Raw genomic sequence first — 23,865 nt, forward strand, 5'->3', positions numbered from 1 at the left:
AGACTCACTTCTCTGCAACACTGTATCTGTGGCATGTCTTGTGGACCAGTGTCTTCAATAATTTGTAACTACTATAAGAGTTCCATTTCCAGTAACCTCCTCCCTTCCTGATAGTCCCTACACATACTTGAAATATACTGTATTCCAGACTACCATCCCGATCGCTGTAACTTGCTTCAGTGTCTATAACATGCCTTATCTCGATTAGTCTCCTCCTCCAATACCTGGAACAGTGTCATGCAGCATGGAATCGGTTCCTTCGATCCAACTAGCCCATGCTGATCAGAGTCCCTGAATGAGTCACGTTTCCCTGCATATGAGACAAATCCCTTCAAACCTTCTCCTCTCTCTGTGCCTGCCCAAATGTCATTCACATGTTGTTATTGTACTATTTTCTACCACTTCTCCCGGAAGCTCATTCCATACGTGCACCATCCTCTGTGTGAAAAATCTTCTCCTCCAATCCCTTTTCAATTTTTTCTCTCCCATCTCACACTTATGCCCTCTAGAAGACAGAACATAGAACATGGAAGCGCGCTACAGCCCTTCGGCTCTCGATGTTGCGCCAACCTGTGGAACCAATGTGCAGCCCATCTAACCTTCTCTATTCCATTCTCATCCATATGCCTGTCCAATGACCGTTTAAATGTGCTTAAAGTTGGCGAGTCTACTACTGTTGCAGGCAATGAATTCCATGCCCCACTATTCTGAGTAAAGAACCTACCTCTCGCATCTGTCCTATATCTATTTATTAATATTAATCTCTTCCTCAACTTAAAGCTATCACCCGTCGTGCTAGGCATCGCCAACTGAGGTAAAAGGCTCTCACTGTCAAACCTATCTAACCCTCTGATAATCATATATATTTAAATAAATTGGTCTCAAACGTCTTCTCCTGAACAAAAACAGTTTCAAGTCACTCAGCCTGAGTCATAATACCTTCCCTCCAGACTTGGTAAAACGCTAGTAAATCACCTCTGAACCCTTCCCAAATCTTTCACATCCGTCCTCTAATACGGTGACCTGAGCCATAGGTAACACTCCAAATGTGGACGCACCATCGTTTCATACAGCTGCAGCACTATCTCATGGTTCCGAAACTTCATGATTGTACCAATAAAAACTCACACGCCAAATGCCTTCCTAACAACCCTATCAACCTGGGTGGCAACTTTCAAGCATCTATGTACATGGACAGAGAGATGTCTCTGTTCATCTACACCGCCAAGAATCTTACCATTAGCCCAGTACTCTATGTTTCTGTTACTTCTTCCAAAGTGAATCACCTCACACTTTTCCACATTAAACTCCATTTGCAAAATCACAGTCCAGTTCTGCAGCTTATCTATGCTTCTCTGTAACCTATAACATCCTTCGTCACTATCCAAACTCTACCGACCTGAGTGTTATCCGTAAATTTGCTAACGCATTCTTCAATGCCCTCACCCAAGTCATTTGTATAAATGATAAACAATAATGGTTCCAAAACAGATCCTGGCAGTCCCAAATATTAAGTGAACTCTAGCATGAGTATTTCACTTCCATAACGACCCTCTGTTTTCTTTCAGCGAGCCAATTATCCAATCTAACAGCAAAAATTACCCTCAATCCCATGCCTTTGTATTGTCGGCAATAACCTACCGTGGGAAACCTGATCAAACGCCTTACTATAATCTATATACACACCAACTGCTTTACCCTCATCCACCTCTTTGGTCACCATCTCAAAGAAGTCAATATGGTTTGTCAGGCATGACCGACCCTTCAGAAAACCATGCTGACTATACCTAATCAACTTATTCATCTCCAGCTGATTATAAATGCTATCTTTTACAAGCCTTTCCAACATTTTACCCAGAGTCGAAGTAAGGCTCCGGATCTATAATTACTCAGGGTTGTCTCTATTCCCCTTCTTGGACAAGGGGACAACATTTGCTGTCCTCCAGCCTTCTGGCACGATTCCTGTACACACTGATGTCTTAACGATCAAAGCCAAAGGCTTGACAGTCTCCTTCCTGGCTTTCCAGAGTCCAATGATAAATCCATTCTGGCCCAGGGGACTGTTTTTCTACACTTCCCTGAATTGCTAACACCTTCTCCTTCTGCACTTCAATCCCATCTAGTTATGGACTCCACTACCCTGGGGTAGCAACGTTGGCTAATCAACTTACCTGTGCCTTTCATGGTTTTCACCCCTCAGCCACCTAAACCCAGTGGAAATGCGAAAGACAATGAAACAAATATCCCTGTTCAATCCCCTGCCACTACTTTGTCACAATATTCCGGGATACACTTGTTTAGGACATGGGCTTTCTCTACCTTTGTGTTCTGAGACCTCTTCTGTAATAGGGACTCTTTGTTTGCTAGTCATTGTCCATAGTACGTTCTGACGTGAAATGGTCATTTAGGATCTCGCCCAGCTCCTGTGATTCTACACTTGAATGGCCATATCTATCCATATTCTGCCCCTAGTTAATCTTCTGTTGTTAATGTACTTGTAGACTCTCTTTGGAATTTCCTCAGCCTGATCTGCCAGAGCTTTCTGTGGTCCCCCTTGAGCCCTCCTAATTTCCCTTTTAAGTGAATTACTCCACCCGCAATATTCCTCAATGGATTCCCTTAATCCAGCTGGCTATATGTGACATGTGCCCCCTTTTCTTGACCAGAGCCTTAATAACCCCAAGTCATCCAGTGTTTCCTACTTGTGATCGGCATTGTCCTTCAGACTAACAGGAATATGCTGGCCGTGAACTCTCATTTTATCTCTCTTTTGAAAGCTTCCCAACTGCCTGACGTCCCTTTACCTGCGAATACCCTCAATAATCAATTGTTAAAACCTCTGGACTGCAGGGAGATTTGCCAGTGTTATGCAGGGAGGATTTAAACTCGTTTGACAGGGGGTTTGGACTCTGAATAAGAGAGGTACCATCGATCAGTCAAGGGAAAAATGCATCAGCCAGCAAGAGCAAGTTTCCTATCCAGAATATCCCAGGGCATAGTCAAGGAAGGGAAAAAGACTTCTGGTTTAAAGGGCATTCATTTCAATGCACGAGGCCTGACTGGTAAGGCAGACGAGCTCAGATCATGGACTGACTCTAGGGACTGGGATATTATAGCCATAACAGAAACATGGCTGAAGAAGGGCTGGTCTGGCAGCTCAGTGTTCAAGTATACAGAGGCTACAGGCGGGGCAGAGGGGCAAGTAAGTGTGGAGGGGGAGCTGCACTTTTGATAAGGGAGGATATAACAACTGTGCTTAGAGAGGATACTCTTTTCGTTGTGATGAAATGAGGTCATATGGTGAAACGTTAGAAACAGAAAGCGGATGGTCAGTCTGCTGTGATGGTGTTCTAGATCCCCAAATAACCAGCGGGTACTAAAGGGGCAGATGTGTAGGGAGATTGCAGGTACCTATAGAAATAATATAGTATTGGTTGGAGATTTTAACTTCCCCTTTATTGACTGGGCCATCTGGAGTGTAAAAGGCCCGTATGGGGTGGAGTTTGTCAAATGTGTCCAAGGAAGTTTCATATATCAATATGGAGAGGGCCCCACTCTGCTCAGACAGGTGCAATACTGAACCTCCCCTCAGAAACCGAGGTCAGGCAAGTGACTGAGTAGTCAGTCGGAGAGCACTTTGGGTCCAGTGAACACAACTGTCTTAATTTTAACAAAGTTATGGAAAAAGATCAGACATGTCCACAGATTAATGTCTTTAACTGGAGCAGGGACAGGTCTGGGGACATTAGGCAGGATCGAGCAGCTGTCGATTGGGTGAGTTAAAAATCACACAACACCAGGTTATACTCCAACAGATTTATTTCAAAGCACTAGCTTTCCAAGTGCGGATGATGATTCTATAATTTGAAAACTAAACTAATTGTGTTTGGTATTACATTCCATGACACTGTTATCCTGTTGCTATAAATTCTGTGCCTTATGATTGGGCTCCACAACCACCTGATGAAGAAGCAGCGCTCTGGAACCTAGTGCTTCCAAATAAACCTATTGGATTGGAAGCTGGTGTTGTGTGATTTTTAACTTTGTACAACCCCGTCCAACACCGGCTCCTCCACATCATGCTCCCATCAACTGGGTGAATCTGTTTGAAGGAAAAGGAATGACCGACAAATGGGAGGCATTTAAAAGTGTGATCTCAAGAATCCAGGGCCAATGCGTCTCTGTTAGAGTGAAGGGAAAAGATGGCAGTTTTAGCTATCCCTGGCTCATGAGGGATACTGAGGCTCTGTTCAAGAAAAAGAAAACAGCATACATTGTCTTCAATTTTTCCTTATCGACATAATCTCTTCCAGTCCTAAAGACAAGATCACTTGCTGGAGACTCGACAATCCTTTCAGGTGCCTGCAGCATTCTCGATCTGCAGAACCCACTAAAAGCCTGTGATTCTCCCAATCCAGTTCCGACAAGACTCACTATCTGTGTGACATCCTCCTGTCGCCAGAACCCACCCTATCAATGTAAGTTCCTCCTCTATCTCCATGCATTGACTCATCTCCATAATCTTCTTCATCTCCGACACCCCATCTGTAGAAACGTCACCCTCCCCTACAACCCTTCCCACTTTGACCAAAATGGAGGGTGTTACTAATGCTCCCTTATCTGTGAAACTGTCTCCAACCAAAATTACTGCTCTTCTGGAATATCTGTCAGACACCACACTTCCATATCTAAATAATCTGCAGAAGTAAACCTTCCTATATCTATAAACATCTTCAGTAACGACTACCCTCCATATCTCTGTTTGGTCCTCCAGTCTATACAACCCGCTTTATCTCTGTCATCTGGTCCATTCACTGCACTCTGTGGGAGAAAAAGCCTCATGCTATCCACCTTGTGTGTACATCCCATGATTTTGTAGACCTCAATCAGGTCCCCGGTCAACCTTTGTCTTTCGAATGAAAATAATCTGAATCTATTCAAACTTTTTTCAAAGCTAGTCCCTTCCATTCCAGACAACATCCTGGTGAACATCCTCTGCACCCTCTCCAAAGCATCCACATCCTTTTGGTAATGTGGTGATCAGAACTGCATGTAATATTCCAAATGTTGTCGAACCAAAATCCAATACAACTGTAACATTACCTGCCAACTCTTTTACTCAATATCCCATCCAGTGAAGGGAAGCATGCTGTATGCCACCTTGATCGCTTTACTGAACTGCGTTGTCACCTTCAAGAAACCTGAATACCCAGACCTCTCTGTCCGTCAGATTTCCTCATGACTTTTCCATTTAGTTTGCTGTTGGAGTGGATGTTTTGAAATGCATCAGCTCGCATTTGCCTGGATTGAACTCCCCATCTGCCATTTCTCTGCCAATCTCTCCAATCGATCTATACAATGCTGTATTCTCTGACAGTCCTCTTCACTATCTGCTACTCCACCAATCTTAGTGTCATCTCCAAACTTGGTAATCATATAACCGATACCTTCCTCCAAATCATTTATGTATATCACAAACAACAGTGGACCCAGCACGGATCCCCTTGGAACATCACAGGGCACAGGTCTTCATTTTGAGAAATTCATTTTACTCTCATCCATGTGCATATCCAAAAGTTAATTAAATGTCCCTAATGTAACTGTCTGTACCACCAACGCTGGCAGTGCATTCCACATACTCACCACTCTCTGTGTAAAGCACCTATCTCTGACATCTCCCATAAACCTTCCTCCAATTACATTAAAATTATGCCCGATCGTTATAGCCATTTTCACAATGGGAGCATTCTCGGGCTATCCACTCTATGTATCACTCTCATCATCTCGTACATCTCCATCGAGGCAGCTCTCATTCTTTTTCATTCCAATGAGAAAAGCCCTGGCTTCCCCAACATTTCTTCATTAGACCTACCCTCCAATCCAGAAAACTTCCTGATAAATCTCTTCTGCGCCCTCTTGAAAGCTTCAACATCTTTCCTATAATGAGGCGAATAGAATATAATGCCATATTCCAAGAGTGGACTAACCAGGGCTATATGGAGCTGCAGCATCACGCACAGGTCTTAAACTCATTCCCCTTGTTAATGAATGCTAAGACATTGCACGCCTTCTTCCCACCCCGTTCAACATGTCTGGCATCTTTGAAGGATCTATGGATGTTGACCCCAAGATTCTTCTGTTACTCCACACCACCAAGAATCTTGCCTTTAACTCAGTAGAGGTTATCAATCTTAAACCCTCCCTGTTTTGGTACCTTCCTCCAGTTCCCACAAAACCCATAAACTGTGAACCGCCTTCCTGTCCCTCCAATCCTCCTTAGCTCTGTAACCTCCTGTATTGGCGTGAACCCTCAAAATTACCGAAGCCAAATTTAGCCACTTCAACATTACTAATAACTGTAAAATCTTCCAATCCTCTGTAGCCTGCACCATCCTCCAGTACCCTTCTGGGGAACATTGCAGAATTAGGAAGAGTTTTAGATTCCGGGTCATGTTACGAGGTAGGAAAGGCTGAAGAACCTGGAGGATGGTACAAATGTAGGAGGGGATAGGGATGCTGAAGCAGGTTAGATGGAGCTAGATTCAAAGAACCTGCAGGATGGGACCGGGAATGGGTTGTGGAACCTGAAGGATATTTTAGTCTGAATGACTGGTTCATTCTTGATTAGACTTATTGGGCCGATATTGATGACCTAATTTTGGAGATGTTTACCAGAATAGCTGTGCACAGCTTCAGGTTCCCAGGCTGGGAGATGTGAGGTCAGGTGTGAATCTATTTGCCCATTCTGTCTGTGTGCCTGACACTGACCTGGTGCTGCTCTGGTAGAAAGCACTCAGCGTGCATCTGGTGACCTCCAGATCTACGGGACTGACCAGAGTTCACCTCATCAAAGCCTTCATTTAGAATGTGCATTATTTTTTCATTATTTTCAAATGGCAGTTTCGTCAGATGCATGAATTGGGGATTGGGAGAATGAAACCTTTATTATTGGAAGATGGGAAGCCTTCAAAAATGAGATTACGGCTTTCCAGAGACAGTATACAGTATTCCTATTAGGGTGGAAGGAAATGTTGGTGGTTGCACGGTATGCTGGATGACGAGAGAACTAAGCTTTTGGTTAAGAAAAAGAAGGGAAAATTTGTCAGGTATAGACATGAGAAATCAAGAGAATCCTCAGACTATAAAGGCAAGAGGAGTGTATGTAAGAAGGTAATCAGAAGGTAAAAAGGGGACATGAGTTTGCTTTGATAAATGGGGTAAAAGAGAATCCAAAGGGTTTTTATAAATACATAAAGGACAAGAGGGTAAGGAGGGAGAAAATAGGGCCCCTCAAAGATCAGCAAGGCAGACTTTGTGTACAGCCGGTGGAGATGGGGGCGATATTAACCTAATGTTTTGCATCATGTTTACAGTGGTGAAGGAAATGGAAGGTATAGAATGTGGGGAAATAGATGGTGACAACTTGAAAATGTCCATATTAAAAAGGAGGAGTTGCTGGCTGTCTTGAAACACATAAAAGTGGATAGATCCCCAGGAACTGATTAGGTGTACCTTGGAACTCTGTGGGAAGCTAGGGAAGTGATTGATGGGCTCCTTGCTGAGAAAGTTGTATAATCGATCATTACAGGTGAGGTGCTTTAATTTTGGAGGTTGCCTAACGTGGTGCCACCATTTAAGAAAGGTGGTAAGGGAAAGCTATGGAAGTATAGACCAGTGAGCCTGATATCAGTAGTGGGTAAACTGTTGAAGGGAATCCTGCGATTTAGGATTTGCATGTATTTGGAAAAGCAAGGAGTGACTAGGGATAGTCAGCATGGCTTTGTGTGTTGGAAATCATGTCTCAAGAAATTGACTGCGTTTTTTTAAGAAGTAACAAAAAGAGTGCCAATCATTGGATGTGATCTGTATGGACTTCAGTGAAGTGCTTGAAATGGTTCCTCATGGGAGATTGGTTAGCAAGGTTAGATCTCATGGAATACAGGGAGAACTAACCGTTTGGCTAGAGAACTGGCTCGAAGGTAGAAGACAGAGGGTTGTGGCAGATGGTCGCTTTTCACACTGGAGGCCGATGGTTTGCCACAAGGATCGGGGCTGGGTCCACTACTTTTCATCATTATATCAATGATTGGACATGAACCTAGTCGGTGCAGTTAATAAGTTTGCAGAATGCACCAAAGTTTGATACAGTGGACAGCGAAGAAGGTTGCCTCAGCTTACAACGGGATCTGGATCAGATGGGCAAATGGGCTGAGGAGTGACAGATGGAGTTTAATTTAGATAAATGTGAGATGCTGCATTTTGGGAAAGCACATCTGAGCAGGACTTATACACTTAATGGGAAGGTTCTAGGGAGTGTTGATGAATAAAGAGATCTTGGAGTTGATAGCCCCTTGAAAGTAGAGTCGCAGGTAAGCGGATAGTGAAGAAGGTGTATGGTATGCTTTCCTTTATTGGTCAGATCATGAGTACAGGAGTTTGGAGGTTATGTTGCAGCTGTGCAGGACACTGGTTAGGCCACTTTTGGAATATTGTGTGCAATTCTGGTCTTCTTTCTATTGGAAAGATGTTGTGAAACTTGAAAGTGTTCAGAAAAGATTTACAAGGATGTTGCCGGGATAGACTATTTGATCTATCAGGAGAGGCTGAAACGACTGGGACTGTTTTCCCTGGAGCGTCAGAGGCTGAGGGGTGACATTCTTGAGGTATATAAAAACATGAGGGGCGTGGATAGGGTAAACAGACAAGATCTTCTCCATGGGATGGTTGAGACCAGAGCTAGAGAGCATAGGTTTAGGGTGAGAGATGAAAGATTTAAAAGGGACCTAATGGGCAACCTTTTCACGCAGAGTGTGGTGTATGTATAGAATGTACTGCCAGAGGAACTGGTGGAAGCTGGTACAATTGCAGCATTCAAAAGGCATCTGTATTAGTATATGAATAAAAAGTGTTTATTGGGATATGGGCCAAGTGCTGGCAGATGGGATGAGATTAGGAAAGGATATCTGGTCGGCGTGGACGAGTTGGACCGAAGGGTCCGTTTATGTGCTGTACGTCTCTAGGTCTCTCTAGCTCTAAATGTTTTCCACTGTTCATTTACAGCCTGACATTTCAGTCTGTTTCCCCTGTTTACCTTGGTCAGTTCTCTCTCAAAATTATGTAATTGGTTTTGTTACTGATGCTCGGGTGTGCTTTATGGTCATTTTAAAATGTCATAATCTCTTTGAATTCCGGTATAATTTCTTGGAGGATCTCAGTGCAATATTTCTCATTCACTCAGCTTCAACACACAATGGTCGATCTGTGATAGTTACATCCCTACCCAGTTGCACAATGTGTTATTCCAAGAAACACTGACTAAAGAATTCAAAGAGGATCCACGATAATATCACTCTTGCCAATGTGCCTGTCCCAGATAATACAAGCATTGAAATCTCCCAAAATCATCACACCACCTTTGTTACGAAGTGCAATTAATTCCTGTTTAATGAAGGGATGCGCAACGAAATAATGCTAGGCAGCTTAAAACCTGTTCTCTTGCTTTTGTTTTTGACACGTAGCACCTAGAATTTGCATTTAGGCCGATTCAGCTGCATAATCTGAGGCCACATGCTTTCTCTGTAATACATTTGTTATCCATTAGTGTCAGGGTTCCCATCTTGCCTTTCCATTCTGCCTGAGACCTTTAAGGTTATTCACAGTTGAATATTTATGTTCCACCTTTTGTTCACCATGTAATCACGTCTGTCTGCTGACGAAATCTTATTTTTCTCAGTGTCACAAGTCACCTTATTGCAGTTACTTTGTCCATTCCACTAAAACAACAACATAATAATTTACATTTTCCCACAATGTCCTGTCTCAATCCTATTCGCTGGTGTACAGTTTTAATTCAACTCTGTCCCTTCCTGTTCATTTCTGCTTGTCTTCAGCCACATTCCCATACTATTCCGATGCTTCACATTTTCTCTTTGGATTTTGAAAGCTGATTTCACTTGAACCCTGTCCCTGCATCCTCTCTGTCAGTTTAAAGCCCTGTCCATAAACCTACCGACATGATTGGCCAGGACACTGCTGCCAGCAGGATTGGTTGTGATGCACTCATGGGATGTAGCTGTCTTTGGCTGGCCAGCATCGCATCCCCACCCTGACCAGTCTTAGAGCTGAGTGGCTTGCCAGACCATTACAGTGGGCATTTGAGAGTCAAACCCATTGCTCTGGTTCTGGGTTAATATGTAGTCCAGACCGGCAGCCTCTAACTGATTTCCTTACTTAAAGGGTATTAAGTAGTCAGATGGATATCCCTGCAACTGGCATTAAATTCTGGATGAACGGTCGAGTGAGAGTAACGCGAGGCCATTGCCTGGCCCACTGATAGCTCCCTCATCTCTGAGTACTGATCCCAGATAGCACCCCATCTGTGTAATATCCAGGGCCAAAACCCTCCCTTTCTCTAAAAACTTCTATAGTTCCAACTCCCACCAATTTCTGTGTAATCTCCAGTCCCGACAAGCCACCCCCTCTCCGTATCTCCTGGAGCGCCAACAACCACCCCTATCTGTTTAATCTCTAGTCCTTATATTCCTCCCGATCTCTGTAACTCCTTCAGGACTGATAACCACTGATAACCCTTGACATCTTTCAGTCCGACAACCTGTCTGATCTCTAACCACCAACAGTGATCTCAAACCAGCCGAACTCTGTAACATCCTCCAGTCTCTACAACCCAGCTTTTCTCTGTTAGTCTCTCTGGTGTCTGTATTCCCCTTTATCTCCCGTTACAATGTCTCAGTACTGAATCTGTAAGAACACAACATTCTTTGTTGTATCAATAAATTTGCCTTATTTTCTAAAAATTAACGACGGCAAGTTCATCTTTCTCCACCTCTTCTCATCAATATCCTCCCATTTTGAAGACCAGCCTGGTGAACCTTCTCTGGGCTGCCTCCAATGCAAGGCTATTAACCTCCAGATAGGGGACCAAATCTGTTCATTTTTCTCGATGTGAGTTGATTGGAGTCCTCTATATTTGTTACAAGCCTTCCCTATTTTTATTCTCCATTCCCTTTGGAATCAATGTCAGCATTCCATTTGCCTTCTCTGTGTCCTACTGACCCTGTATGCCACTTTTCCGAGATTTATACACAACGATTCCCACGTTACTCTGAGATGTAGATTTCTGCAGTTGATCTGAAACCAAGAGGTGACAACCGTAATCGGGGAAAGTGTTGGAATGTATGGTAAACAATATGCCAGAAATTATGACTGCACAGTTAGAGACCTATGGAAAAAGTGCAGTCCATAAGACCATCATGTCCAGGCGTAGAATTATGCCATTCGGTCCATCAGGTCTATTACACTATTTGATTATGGCTGAATTGTTTCTCAAGCTCATGCTCTCACTTACTCCCTGTAACCCTTGATCTCCTTAGTTATCAAGAACCTTGCTATCTCTGAGTTAGATACACTGAGTCACTTAGCATCCACAGCCCCATGAGGCAGTGAGTTCCACTGATCCATCACCCTCTGGCTGAATACATTCTTCCACTTCTCCATTCCAATGGGTGATCCCTTCACTTCGAAGCTGTGCCCTTGGCCCCCAGTCTCTCTTGCTCGTGGAAGCATCTTCCCCCCGTCCACTCCATCCAGACCCCTCAGTATTCTGTCAGTCTGAATGAGATTCTGCGCCCGACTCGAAACTTCATCAAGTGCAGACCCAGAGACTTCACCTGCTCCTTATATGGCACGAATGTCATCCCTGAAATCTTTCTTGGAAACCCATTTCTCTTCACATCCTTTGTCCAGACTCTGAATGAATAACGTGTAGAGTGTTGTCCCAACACTGACCCTGCGGCGCTCCCTAATCATCAGTTCCCATCGTGATAAAGACCACTTTGTTCACTCTCTCTGCTTGGTGGCAATCAGACAAATCCTCTATCCATGCTAAGCATGTTGTTCTGAAAGGGAAATGTCATTTCACACCCACTGCTGGATTTATTTTTCTGTCTGGCTGTAAACAGCAGAGTTTCCCCATTACCTTCCCATCTGTAATTCCCTGGAGAAGGTGGTGGGGAGCTGCCTTCCTGCGCCCCTGCACCAGCCGTTGGAACTGTTGTCATCTGTGTCCCCTCCAGCAGGTAATACAGCACACCTCACGTCTATAACTGCACACAGAGAATGCAGCTCTCCCTTTTAGATCTGACATACTCCCAGACTTATCGTTCCTCACAATATCTTACCTCCTCCATATCCATCTGTGCTAGGGATCTCTAAAATGTCTTTATTCTTGTTTAGACATCTGATCACCTGAAATCTCTCCCTTTAAAAATTTGGACCCCTTCAGCTTCTGTAACTGTCCATATAACTGCAATCAATGACAGCAGAGGGCTCCTTCCTGAATCCCTATAATTGCAATGTTTGTATGTGTTAAATTGGCCCTTTTCATCCTCCGTATCCATCTCAGGACGTCCAGACCCTACAATCCGACTATTTGGAATGCTCCCATTCTCTGTACCTCCTCACGTCTTGGGGGTTGTTGAACACCACCAGTGCTTCAAAAGTATATATACCCCCCCAGTTGCTGCAAGTCTTCTAACTCTGTAACATTCCACAGTCTCCAGTACCATACAACAATTGTTGGCTGTCAATTTGCATTTGTTGAAGTCTACACATCTCTGTAAGCAGCACAGAAAAAGCCCTTTAGACTCTATAAAGCTCCGTCATGAACATGCTACAATCTCTCTATTTCCTTTGTCTTCTTCAGTGCGTGCAACTCTCGCTGTATCTTCCAGTAAACGTCTTTATTTGCTGCAGGTCTTCCCAGCTCCCCAGATAACCTGTTCCATCCCATAAAGCTCGCTCAATCACTGTAACACCATCTGCTCTGCCTAATCCTCCTCTTTTCCACTGTCTTCCAGGCACGACGACGATCCTATAAGTGTGCAGTGCGGAATGGGATATGAAAAATCTCAGCTGAGGCTTGAGGCCGACCATTACCTGGGAGTCACAAAGGGAGAGAACCTGAGAGAGAGCAGCACAGAACAGGAGAATATTAATCAGTAGCGAGGATCGAGGCCTGCTGGGACTTGGAGTTGGAGAAGCAGCGGAGCAGTAGACTGAAAATCAGCACGGAGTCACAGAGGGAGTGCCATTTGAGGGAGCAACTTGGAGCTGGTGTTTGAGGCTCACTCACACGTGGAAGTGACAGAGGCAGCAAAGTGAGATGATATAAATCAGCACTGAGGTTTGAGGCCGAGACATAACTGGTTGTCACAGAGATAGTGACCCTGTGAGGGAGCAGAGTGGTGTGGGAGCTGGAGGATTACACGTACCTGGGAGTCACAGAGACTGTGACCCTGTGAGGGGACAGAGTGGAGTGGGTGCTGGAGGATTACATGTACCTGGAAGTCACAGACATAACTTTCTGCTGCTGGGACCTGCCTGCACTGAGTTTCATAGAAGTGGCAGAGCCATCACAGAAAAGGCTGTAAGTTCAATGGCTGATAAATAGACTGTTATTAGCGACTGTCAGTAAATTGGTGTAAGTCAACAAATTTATTATTTCAACTTCTGAAATAAGGCTTGAACACAGAAATAAGAGGGAGAAGTGAAATTGTGAGCCAATATAATAAATTACCCCCAGTAAGTGACAGTTGAAAAAGGGACTTAACTATATTGTTATTTCCCGGATGTTAACGTCATTCGAAGTAATTAATTAAGTTACTCTAAACATGTTGCATTTTAAGACATGGCAAGACATGTTTGTAGATGGAAAATGCGTTCTGTTATATTTGGAAGTCATAGCCCCTGCTCGTGTCCTAGATGAACACTGGGTCTTGGAGCTCAGACAGTGACTAGAGACTCTATGGGGCATCTGTGATGCTGAGAGTTAGGGGGATAGCACTCACACACAGCAGATCACCCTGCAGACATGACGGCCTGCAAGAAGTAAGGTCATGGGGGATTAGGCAATTGAAGAGAAACAGTCAGGGAATACAAGAATATCCTGGTGTCTCCCTCCCAATTCAGTTTCCCAGTTTGGAAGCTGATGAAGATGCTGGCTGCTCAGAGGAGTGCTGTCAGAGCCAAATTTGTGGCACGACATGCAACCTGACTGTATAGGAGGGGAGGGAGAAGGAAGGAGGAGCAATATTCACAGGGGAGACAGGAAATTGAAGAAGATGTCAGCATGTCTATAATTCCAGGATAGTGGGGCTGAGAATGTTACGGTGGCTGCAGGACATTCGTCTGGGGGCCAGTGAGCAGTCAAAAATCATGTCCATGTTGGTAGGAATGACCTGGTTAGGAAGGCTGAAGTGATCTGTGGATCAGAATTTAGGGAGCTTTGTGGATGGTTAGCAAGCAGGACCTCAAATGTAACAATCCCTGGAATACTCCCAGTGCCATGTCGAAGTGAGAACAGGACTCTAAGTTTTAGATAGATGAGAGTGTGACTGGAACGTTGATGCTGCAGGAAGGGCTTCAGATTCCTCGGGCATTGGGACTGGTTCTGGGGAAGGCAACAACTGTACGAGCTGGATGGGCTAACGTGACAGAGCTGGGGCTGAATTTCTAACGGGGTGTTTGGAAGGGATTGAAAATAACTTGGTGTGTGCTTAGGATCCAAAAAGGAATAGTAGAGGATACTACCAGGATTCTCAAAATAATGGGAGATATAGTTGGTACTAATTTATAATAACAAGCCAATCAGTGTAAGATGGAGTAAGAAAGAAAGACTTAATCTGAGGTACTCTGCATAGACATGAATACTCGGGGTGTGGGGCGTTCCAGATGCCGATTGGTGTGTGGAAATCTGATGGACGAATCCCCGAGAGCTGGCTCAAGGAATGGCAGGACTGGGTGTTAAATATTGCTAGGTATAAGGGATTCTGAAATGATAGAAGGGAAGGGAAAGGATGAAGGTAGAAGTATTAGTTGAGATGAGCGTTAGTTAAGGAGTCCAAGAGGAAGAGGATCCGTCCAAGGACAGAATGAATTTGGCCGGAGCTACACAACAAGTATACAGTTACACTTTCAGGTGCAATCTGTCGGCCAGCAACCAAAGAAATGATGGAGATTAAATATGCAGGATCATTTGAGAGCAATGGCAATACTACAGATTAGTTATGCTGAGAAACCTAATGTTTCCAGATACAGACAGAGATACTGGTGGTGAAGGATCACGAGGGTCAAGTGTTCCTGGATTACATGGAAGAGAGCTCACTGCAGGAGTATGTTTCCAACCCAAGAGAGGATGTACTATTGGATCTGGTCCTTGGGAAAGAGGTGGGGCAAGTGGATCCAGTGTCAGTAGGGGATGGTTTTGCGGTGCAGCGATCATTTTATTGTAAAGTTCAGGATGATGGTAGAGAATGATATGCATTAATTGAGATTGAGAAGCAATTAGTTGACTGACAACAGCCTTCAATGGGGCAAAAATGAAGCTGGGAAATTTTCAACAAGGCCAATTGAAAATTAATGGGAGATATAGTTGGTACTAATTTGGTAGCGTTAAATAGTGTGAACCAGGTCAGATTGAGCTGGGATTATGGAGATGGGGTTGCAGTGTGACCACGACAGACCTGGATAATCAAAGATTTTCCCCATTTCTACAGGAAGGATAAACAGGCCGACACAGTGAAGTAGCATTGTGTATAAAGGATGGGATCAGTATTATTGTGATGCTCATCAATTTACACACTGCTCCTCCCTGCCCTCACCCCTCATCCCTGTTTATTGATCCTATCAGATATTGGTAACATTTGATAACTTCAGAAAATAACACAGTATAGAGGAGATGACTGTCTGCTGTCTGCATTGGACAAGATGTAACGTTGTTTTTTAAAGCCCTAGTTCTCTCTCCCCGGAAAGTGTATGCCTGCAGGTGCAGGTCCCGGCACCTTTTTAAAATGGTTTGAGAGTTTCTGCCTCTACTCCACTTCCAAGCATGACTCCCAGATCCCAACCATAAACTGCGTGAAATAGCTTTCCTCATCACTTCTCTAATATTTCAACCAATTACATTAAATATTTGCCAATGGTAACTGAGGTCTCCAATAGGAACAAGGTATTCTCTCCCTTTCTACCCAGGCTCCTGACAATATGTGCACCCCAATCAAATCTCAGTATCCTCCGTTCCAATCTTTCCCCATAACTACACTTCCACTGTCACAGGATGAAGAATCTCCTCTGTATCCTCTCCAGGCTAATTCCATCCTTCCATGTGATGGGGTGACCAGAAATGCACACAGTCCCCAAGCCGTGACTGAACTCATTCTTTATACAGTTCCAGCATAAGCTTCATGCTCTGAAATTCTGCCCTTTGGCTGACAGAGGAAATGATGCCATTTGCTACATTAACGAGATTATTGATGTTTCCAGCTACCTTCATTTACCTGCCCACACTGACCATATTCTCATTTATTGTCCATTCCTCTCTGTTGTTGATGTCCCCAAATGCCTTGACTTACACTTCTCTGGGTTGTTTGCTCCATTCACCTGGACCCCATAGTGTCTGTTTTTAAACAGTATGCCATGGGATCTCTTGTCAAATCCGAGTAATTCACATGATGTTACAAGTTACTGCATCAAACCGACAGTCAGATTATTTACACGCGATCTTCCTTGAACAAATCCTGACTGACTGTCCTGGAGTCACTGGGACTTCCTCAGTGACCGTTTATCCACTGTCTCAGAATTTCAGCCTCGACCTATTCAGTCAGTCCCTTGCTTCACATTAAACAAAGTTGCGGTATTAACTGTTCTCCAGGCCTCCGGCACCATCCCTGCATCCAGTGAGGATTGGAGATTTTTCCCCGGCTCCTTTGAACAGTCTGGAACATTGTATTACCCTGTTTTAAGGATTTGAATCTCCTGTATAATTCTCCGCTCCTAGTTTGTTGCTCTCAATAGTTCATCCCAATTTTGATTCAGACAGACAGAGGCTCAACCCATCATATGATTTGGGCATATCTCATTTTATTCGGGTTTCATGGAGGGTTACTCTCCACAAGGTGAATTGCATTTTCTCATGATACCATCCCCAATCTGTCTCATTAACTACTCTCCCTTCCCGCGTGGTCTTCCTCTCATCTGACATTAACATGATGATTTTCCCATTTGTCATAACAACTGCCCTCTGCCTGGATATCCCAGAATGCACCGGCCTCCCTGTTTCCAGGAGCCATCTTTAAAAAGTCATTTTACTCTTGGGTTGTGAATCTAAATTTGGCCTGGACATGGCAGAAGGCCCCACTTTGTGCCCAAGCCCCTGGTCCTGGAGTATGACATGGTGCATGAGAGGGTCATTATCTTCCTCCAGGGCTGGCAGGGGAAGCTATGACACCAGACCCTTCCAGCTTGGTCCGAGGCTGACTCCTGGGTCAGTGCGGTGCCAGCCTTCTGGGTGAATGCCCAGCAGTGTAGGAAGGAGACCAGTGACCTTCTCCACTCCACCAAGTAAGTGGCACCATCTGCAGTTTGTGACTTCTCCCTCACTCTATCTCTGTTACAGCACCCACCTCGCAACAAGGCTCATGTTCTCCCACCCTCAGTGAATGCAGCACCTTCTCTCAGTCTCTCTGTAACTCTTCTCTGCCCCTCTGCCCAACTCTGCCTGGTGTCTATGCTGCCCACTCGACATTCCTCCCACAATCCAAAGATGTGCAGGATCCAAGTGAATTGGCCATACTAAATCGTTAAGTATCTTATTCAGAAGGAAACGGGTGTGCGTGGGTTACTCCTCGGAGGGGTGATGTGTACAGGTTAGCCCGAAGGGCCTGTTTCCACACTGTAAGGAATCTAATCTATTCTCCATGGTTCATGTCAGGAATATGATGGAATAATAACTTGTCTGAATGAGCGCAGCTCCAACAGTACTCTAGTATGGACTTACTAGCAACAGGCAACACAGTTGCGTGGGGAGGATCATGTCTCACAAACATGATTGAATGTTTTGAGGAAGTGACAAAATTGATTGATGAGGGCGCGGGGCTGGACCTTGGCAAGGCCTTTGATATGTTTTCTTGTGGCATGCTCATACAGAAGGTGAGGTGAAGTGAAGTGGGATCAGTGGTCAGTTAGTAAGATGGATAGAGAACTGTTTGGCCATAGAAGACAGGAGTGGTGGAACAGTGTTTTTGTGACTGGAGATCTGTAAATTGATTGGCGGAGTTGCAGATTGTGAGGATGATTGCCAGAGAATACAGCAGGATATAGGTCAGCTGCAGACTTGGACAGAGAAAACACAGATGTAACTTTATTTGGACAATTGTGACGTGATTCATTTTGGAAGTTCTCATGCAGGAGAGCAGCATTCAGTGGATGGAAAAATTACTGGCCGCATCAACATTCGAAGGGATCTTGGTGTACAGCTCCCTGTAAGGACTGTGTATTGAAAATTCTTACAGATATGAAATGAAGAGGTGTATCTGCAGCCGGCAGAAAGGTGACAATGTGATTAATTATAGGTTTCCCTTTTATAGTTTCCCGCAAAACCTGCTGCAGAGCAGTCTTGCAGCCACAGAACCCAGCATCAATGCTGAGCACTATGATTATAATAGATTCCGTGCAGTGTGTGAACAGACCCTTCGGCCCAATCAGTCCACACTAACCCTCCAAAGAGCAACCCACCACCATGGCCAATTCACCTGAGCTGCACATACTTGGACTGTGGGAGGTAACCCACACAGACACGGGGAGAATGTGTAAACTCCACACAGCTAGTTGCTCAAGGCTGGAATCGAACCCGGATCCCTGGTGCTGTAAGGCAGCAGTGCTAACCACTGAGCCGCCATGCTGCCCTATATGCCCAGGATCTGCCCTCTTCTGCCTGGCTGTGCTCTTTCAGTGGGACAGAACCTCCCAGACAGGATGGTGATGTTGCATGGGACATAGTTCTGTTCGCAGAATCCTGCTTTACAGACAATATTGATTGTTGCTTGACTAGTCTGTGGGAAATTTGCAACAGGTCAATTTTACATTTTGTATAGTTAAGAGTTAATATCACTTTATTTCTTACATATTTTAAAATAAACCAAACATCAATATTTTTCATTTGAAAACAATTGAAGTGAACAATAATTGAAATACCAGAGCGCACACCTAAATATTACACAATTCAGTGACTGTAGTAAACAGCCGATTCATGTTCAGATCAGTGAACACACCATCTTGCAGGCAGCAAAGCTGTTGGAAATGATTTTGAGGAAAAGCCTGAATTCAGAAACAGTGTTACTGGACCTCACCATGACCTCCAAAACACTGACCATCCCCAAAATCTGTCCAGAGAGCTTCCAAGCTGGAGCTGGGCAGTTACTCACACAACAGACTGGTTAGAGACATACCTGAACAACAGGGAGATGTGTGTGGGGCAGACTGGTCAATGGACTAGCACATGGCGCTAGTCCAGACACAGTTCAATATTTATAACAATGACCTGTAAACAGCCATGTCTTGCAAGTATATTTCTTCTGGTGTGTCCCTAAACTCTGTAATTCTGAACCTTGGATCCGATCCTGAATGACGGTGTTGTAAAGGTGATGGTCTCCCGCAGCACATGGCATCTTACATTGGATTTGGTTTATGATTGATTCAATGCATGTTAGCCCCACAATGTTAATATCCAAACAGAATTGTGCAGCTCCATTGATGGCCAGCATCATCCCAGCCCAAACGTCCTTGTGTGTGACTTGAGCTGGAAATCTCTGTGTAAATGTTTACAGCATTGTTCTAATCATTAACAGCAAAATCTCTTCAATGAAGTTCCGACATCCTGTCATAATACCAGCTTTTAGATTGTCCAATAAGCACAAAATCCACCCATTTATTTTGTTCACTTTTATAACAACAATATGATGAAAACAGTGCCCAACTCACAGTAAGGAACATTGAAATGATGAATATCATTCCCACACCCAAGACCATGTTATTATTAAGTGCAGGAATTTTGAAAATATGCAATTATTTTCCTTTGTATTAATGTTGTGAACTAATAGTCGACTCTCCTGCTCCTCATGTGCTGCCTGAACGACTGTGCTTTTTCAGAAGCACAGTTTTTTACTCTGATCTTCAGCATCTGCAGTCCTCACTTTCTCCCTGGTAATATTCAATCATAATCATTTTTGTGGTAACAATTTCACTGTGTGTTTAAGCATGTTAGTCAGACATGAATACATTTTGCATTGCCTATGTCTGGCTCAGAGCTCAGTGATGTTGGGTGTGAATGTCAATGTCTGTGTGATGCTCGGTATGTAGGCCATGCCTCTGAGAGACTGACAGATTAACTCTTTAGCTGTTCACAACAAGCAAGTTCCGAACTGAACCCAACCAGCCTGAGCTCACAAAACCCAAAGCATAGTGTCCAGCATTGGGCATGTTTGGACAATATTTTTCATTTTAATTTATTCATAGAATATGATTGGGCCAGTATTTATTGTCCGTCTCTTGTTACCCTTGAGAAGGTGGTGGTGAGCTGCCGCACTGAACCACTGGGGTCCATGTGTTGTAGTTAGACTTACAATACCATTCGGGAGGGACATTGAAACTGTAACACTGAAGGAACAGCAGTATACTTCCCAATCATAATGGTGGATGGCTTGGAACAGAACGCGAACATGGTGGGGGTCCCATGTATCGGCTACCCTTGTCCTTCTTGATGGTCGGGCTTCAGAAATACGTTGTAAGGAGCCTTGGTAAATTTCTGCAGAGCACCATGTAGATGGCAGGTGTTGCTACTACTGACTGTCAGTGGATGAAGGGTGAAGCTGCACTCACCCAAGGAAATGGGGGGGGGGGGGGGTATTACATCACACCCATATTCAACATGAGTCTTACCGATGGTTTACAGGCTTTCAGAGATCATGAAGTGAGTTATTTCTGCAGGATTCCTAACCCCTGGCATATTCTTGTGGCCAATTAATTTTCATACGTCAAAGTGTGGCACTGGTAAAGCATAACAGGTCAGGCCACATCAGAGGTACAGGAGTATCGATGTTTTAGTATAAGACCTTTAGATTAGATTACTTACAGTGTGGAAACAGGCCCTTCGGCCCAACAAGTCCACACCGCCCCGCCGAAGCGTAACCCACCCATACCCCTACATCTATATTTACCCCTTACCTAACACTATGGGCAATTTAGCATGGCCAATTCACCTGGCCTGCACATCTTTGGACTGTGGGAGGAAACCGGAGCACCCGGAGGAAACCCACGCAGACACGGGGAGAACGTGCAAACTCCACACAGTCAGTCGCCTGAGGCGGGAATTGAACCCGGGTCTCAGGTGCTGTGAGGCAGCAGTGCTAACCACTGTGCCACTGTGCCGCCCACATTACAGGAATGGGTAATGAAATCATATGGTCAGTCCAGTTCTGGTTAACGGTACTCCCCAGGATATTGCTAGTTGTGTGTTCAGTGATGGTGGTGGCATTGAACGTTAGAGCATACGGTTCAATTTTCTATTGTTAGAGGAAATCATTGTCTGGCATATTTGTAATGGAAATGGTACTTGTCACTTTTAAGCACACACCTGTATATTTCCAGGTCCTTGTTGCATTTAGACAAGGACTGCTTCAGTATCTGAGTAAATCGCGAATGACATTGAACATTGTCAAACATCAATGGCAAACATCCCCACTTGTGCATTCACACTGTTGGGATGGTCATTTATGATTGGGTCGAAGGCAGAGATCACTCTTACAGCTCACTGATACTGTCCCTCTCTCTGATTTAGGAAGTTTGCTTCTAGTTCCACCTGCTCCAGAGGTGTTTAACAACATATCTAAATGGGATAATATTACAGTATCTTCCCCAAGGAGCTGAGTGAGGACTTGGTTAGCTCAATCAGTTGGAGGCTAGATATTAATGCCAACAGGGTGGGTTCAAGTCCTGCACTGACAGGGGTGACTAAAGGACTGTCCTACGCAACCTCTCCCTCATTTGAGGCATGATGACTGTCCAGTTAAACTACCACCAGTCATCTCTGTCTAACGAGAGAGCAGCCCTATCAAACTGTAGGAGTTTGGTGCCTTACCTTTCCATTTCTGATTTACAGGCTTACCCAGAAACCCCTCCCCTGGGGAACTGCTGCAGAGCTGTCCTGGAGCTGAGATGGCTGATCTCCACCTACCCCAACCACCGTCATTTGTGCCAGGTATAACTTCAGCCAGTGCAGACGAGCATTATTTGCTCTAGTTTTGCCGTTAAGCCTGGACACTTGGTCAAATGCAGTTAAGATAATGTTTAAAATGCAGTCACTGTCGCATCACCTGTAGAATTCAGCTATGTGGTTTCTTGTTGTACACCATTAAACCGAGGCTTCAATGTGCCCAAGAGATGATTGGCCCTGGCAGAGACTAACCTGAGTTTCAGTGAGCAGGTTGGTGTTGAGGAAGTGCTACTTGATCCACTGTAGATTCCAATAACATTCCAACACTTTATTAGTGATATGGATTAGAGCAATGGGGCAGTCATTGATTGTCTGATGTTTTGTCTCTGTGTGTACAGGACCCGCACGGATAATTTCCCACATTGTCAGGTAGGTTCCAGTGCGATATCCCTGCAGGAATAGCTTCAATGGAATGTTCTCAGGGCCCACAGCTTTTGCATTATCCCATGCCTCCAGCCACTTGGAGACACCAAACAAAAATGAATTGAATTAGCTGACGACTGCCATCTGGAGGAGACTAAAATAGGCCATCCCATCGATACTTCTGTCGGAACATTGTTGAGAATGTTTCAGCCTTATCTTTTCTATTGTTGTGCTGGCCTCTTCCATCACTGAGGAAGGTGATATTTGTGGATCGTCCTCTTCCAGTGAGTTGTTTGATTGACCACACAATTCACCCTGATTTCATGTGACAGGATTGCAGAGATTAGATCTGATTTGTTGATTAGATCTGTCTGTCACTGGCTGTTTATGCTATTTGGTCAGTAAGTGGTCTTGATTGGTAAAGTCACCTCATTGTGAGGTGTAGCTGGTGCTGCTCCTGGCAGGCCCTCCTGTATTCTCCATTGAATAAGGGTTTATCCCCTGGCCGGATGGTCAAGGTAATGTGGAGCATATGCCAGGTAGTGACAGTGGAAATTGTTCTGGAATACAATCCTGCTGCTGTTGGTAATGACTCGAAACACCTCACAAATGCTAGTGCTGCGTTCTAGACCTATTCGAAATCTGTCCAGTTTAGCATGGTGATAGTATCTCTCACATGTGCGTGCATGTATGTGTGACTTTGTCTCCCGGAATACTGTATGTGGTAGTCACCATTCCCAATATGGTCATCATCAATGTGTCTGCAGCAGTAGGTTGGTGAAGATGAGGTCGTGTGTTTCGTCCTCTCAGTCGTTCCCCCCTGCCCCGGTGCAGACTCAGTCTCACAGCTATGTCCATTTGGACCCGACCATCTCGATCAGCAGTGCTGCTGTTGATCCCCTCTTGGTGGGGTTTGAAATGGACCACCCAGTATACATTCTTCAACTCTGTCACCCTCTCAGTGCGTCCTCCGTGTGTTGTTCAATGTGGAGGGACACTGATCCATCAGCTGAGGGAGGGGAGTCAGAAGGAGGTTTCCGTGTCAATGTTTGATCTGACACCGTGAGGTTGAGGGAGGGGAGTCAGCAGGACGTTTCTGTGTCAGTGTTTGATCTGATACCGTGAGGCTGAGGGAGGGGAGTCAGCAGGAGGTTTCTGTGTCAGTGTTTGATCTGACGCAATGAGGTTGAGGGAGGAGAGTCAACAGGAGGTTTCTGTGTCAGTGTTTGATCTGACACCGTGAGGCTGAGGGAGGGGGGTCAGCAGGAGGTTTCTGTGTCAGTGTTTGATCTGACACCGTGAGGCTGAGGGAGGGGAGTCAGCAGGAGGTTTCCGTGTCAGTGTTTGATCTGCCACCGTGAGGCTGAGGGAAGGGGCTC

At 44.7% G+C, this 23,865-nt stretch overlaps 1 long non-coding RNA gene across 1 annotated transcript in view; it reads left to right on the forward strand.

The window, feature by feature from the left end:
- LOC140455526 (uncharacterized) overlaps positions 1-23,865 on the forward strand; it is a 40,306-nt gene that overhangs the window by 6,864 nt on the left and 9,577 nt on the right. Inside the window, exons 3-4 of the long non-coding RNA XR_011952909.1 lie at positions 12,876-13,444; positions 22,010-22,108. This is a non-coding gene — a long non-coding RNA (uncharacterized lncRNA). The remainder of the gene's footprint in view (positions 1-12,875; positions 13,445-22,009; positions 22,109-23,865) is intronic.

The sequence above is a fragment of the Chiloscyllium punctatum genome, chromosome 30 (genome assembly GCF_047496795.1).
Source record: "Chiloscyllium punctatum isolate Juve2018m chromosome 30, sChiPun1.3, whole genome shotgun sequence".
NCBI lineage: Eukaryota > Metazoa > Chordata > Chondrichthyes > Orectolobiformes > Hemiscylliidae > Chiloscyllium > Chiloscyllium punctatum.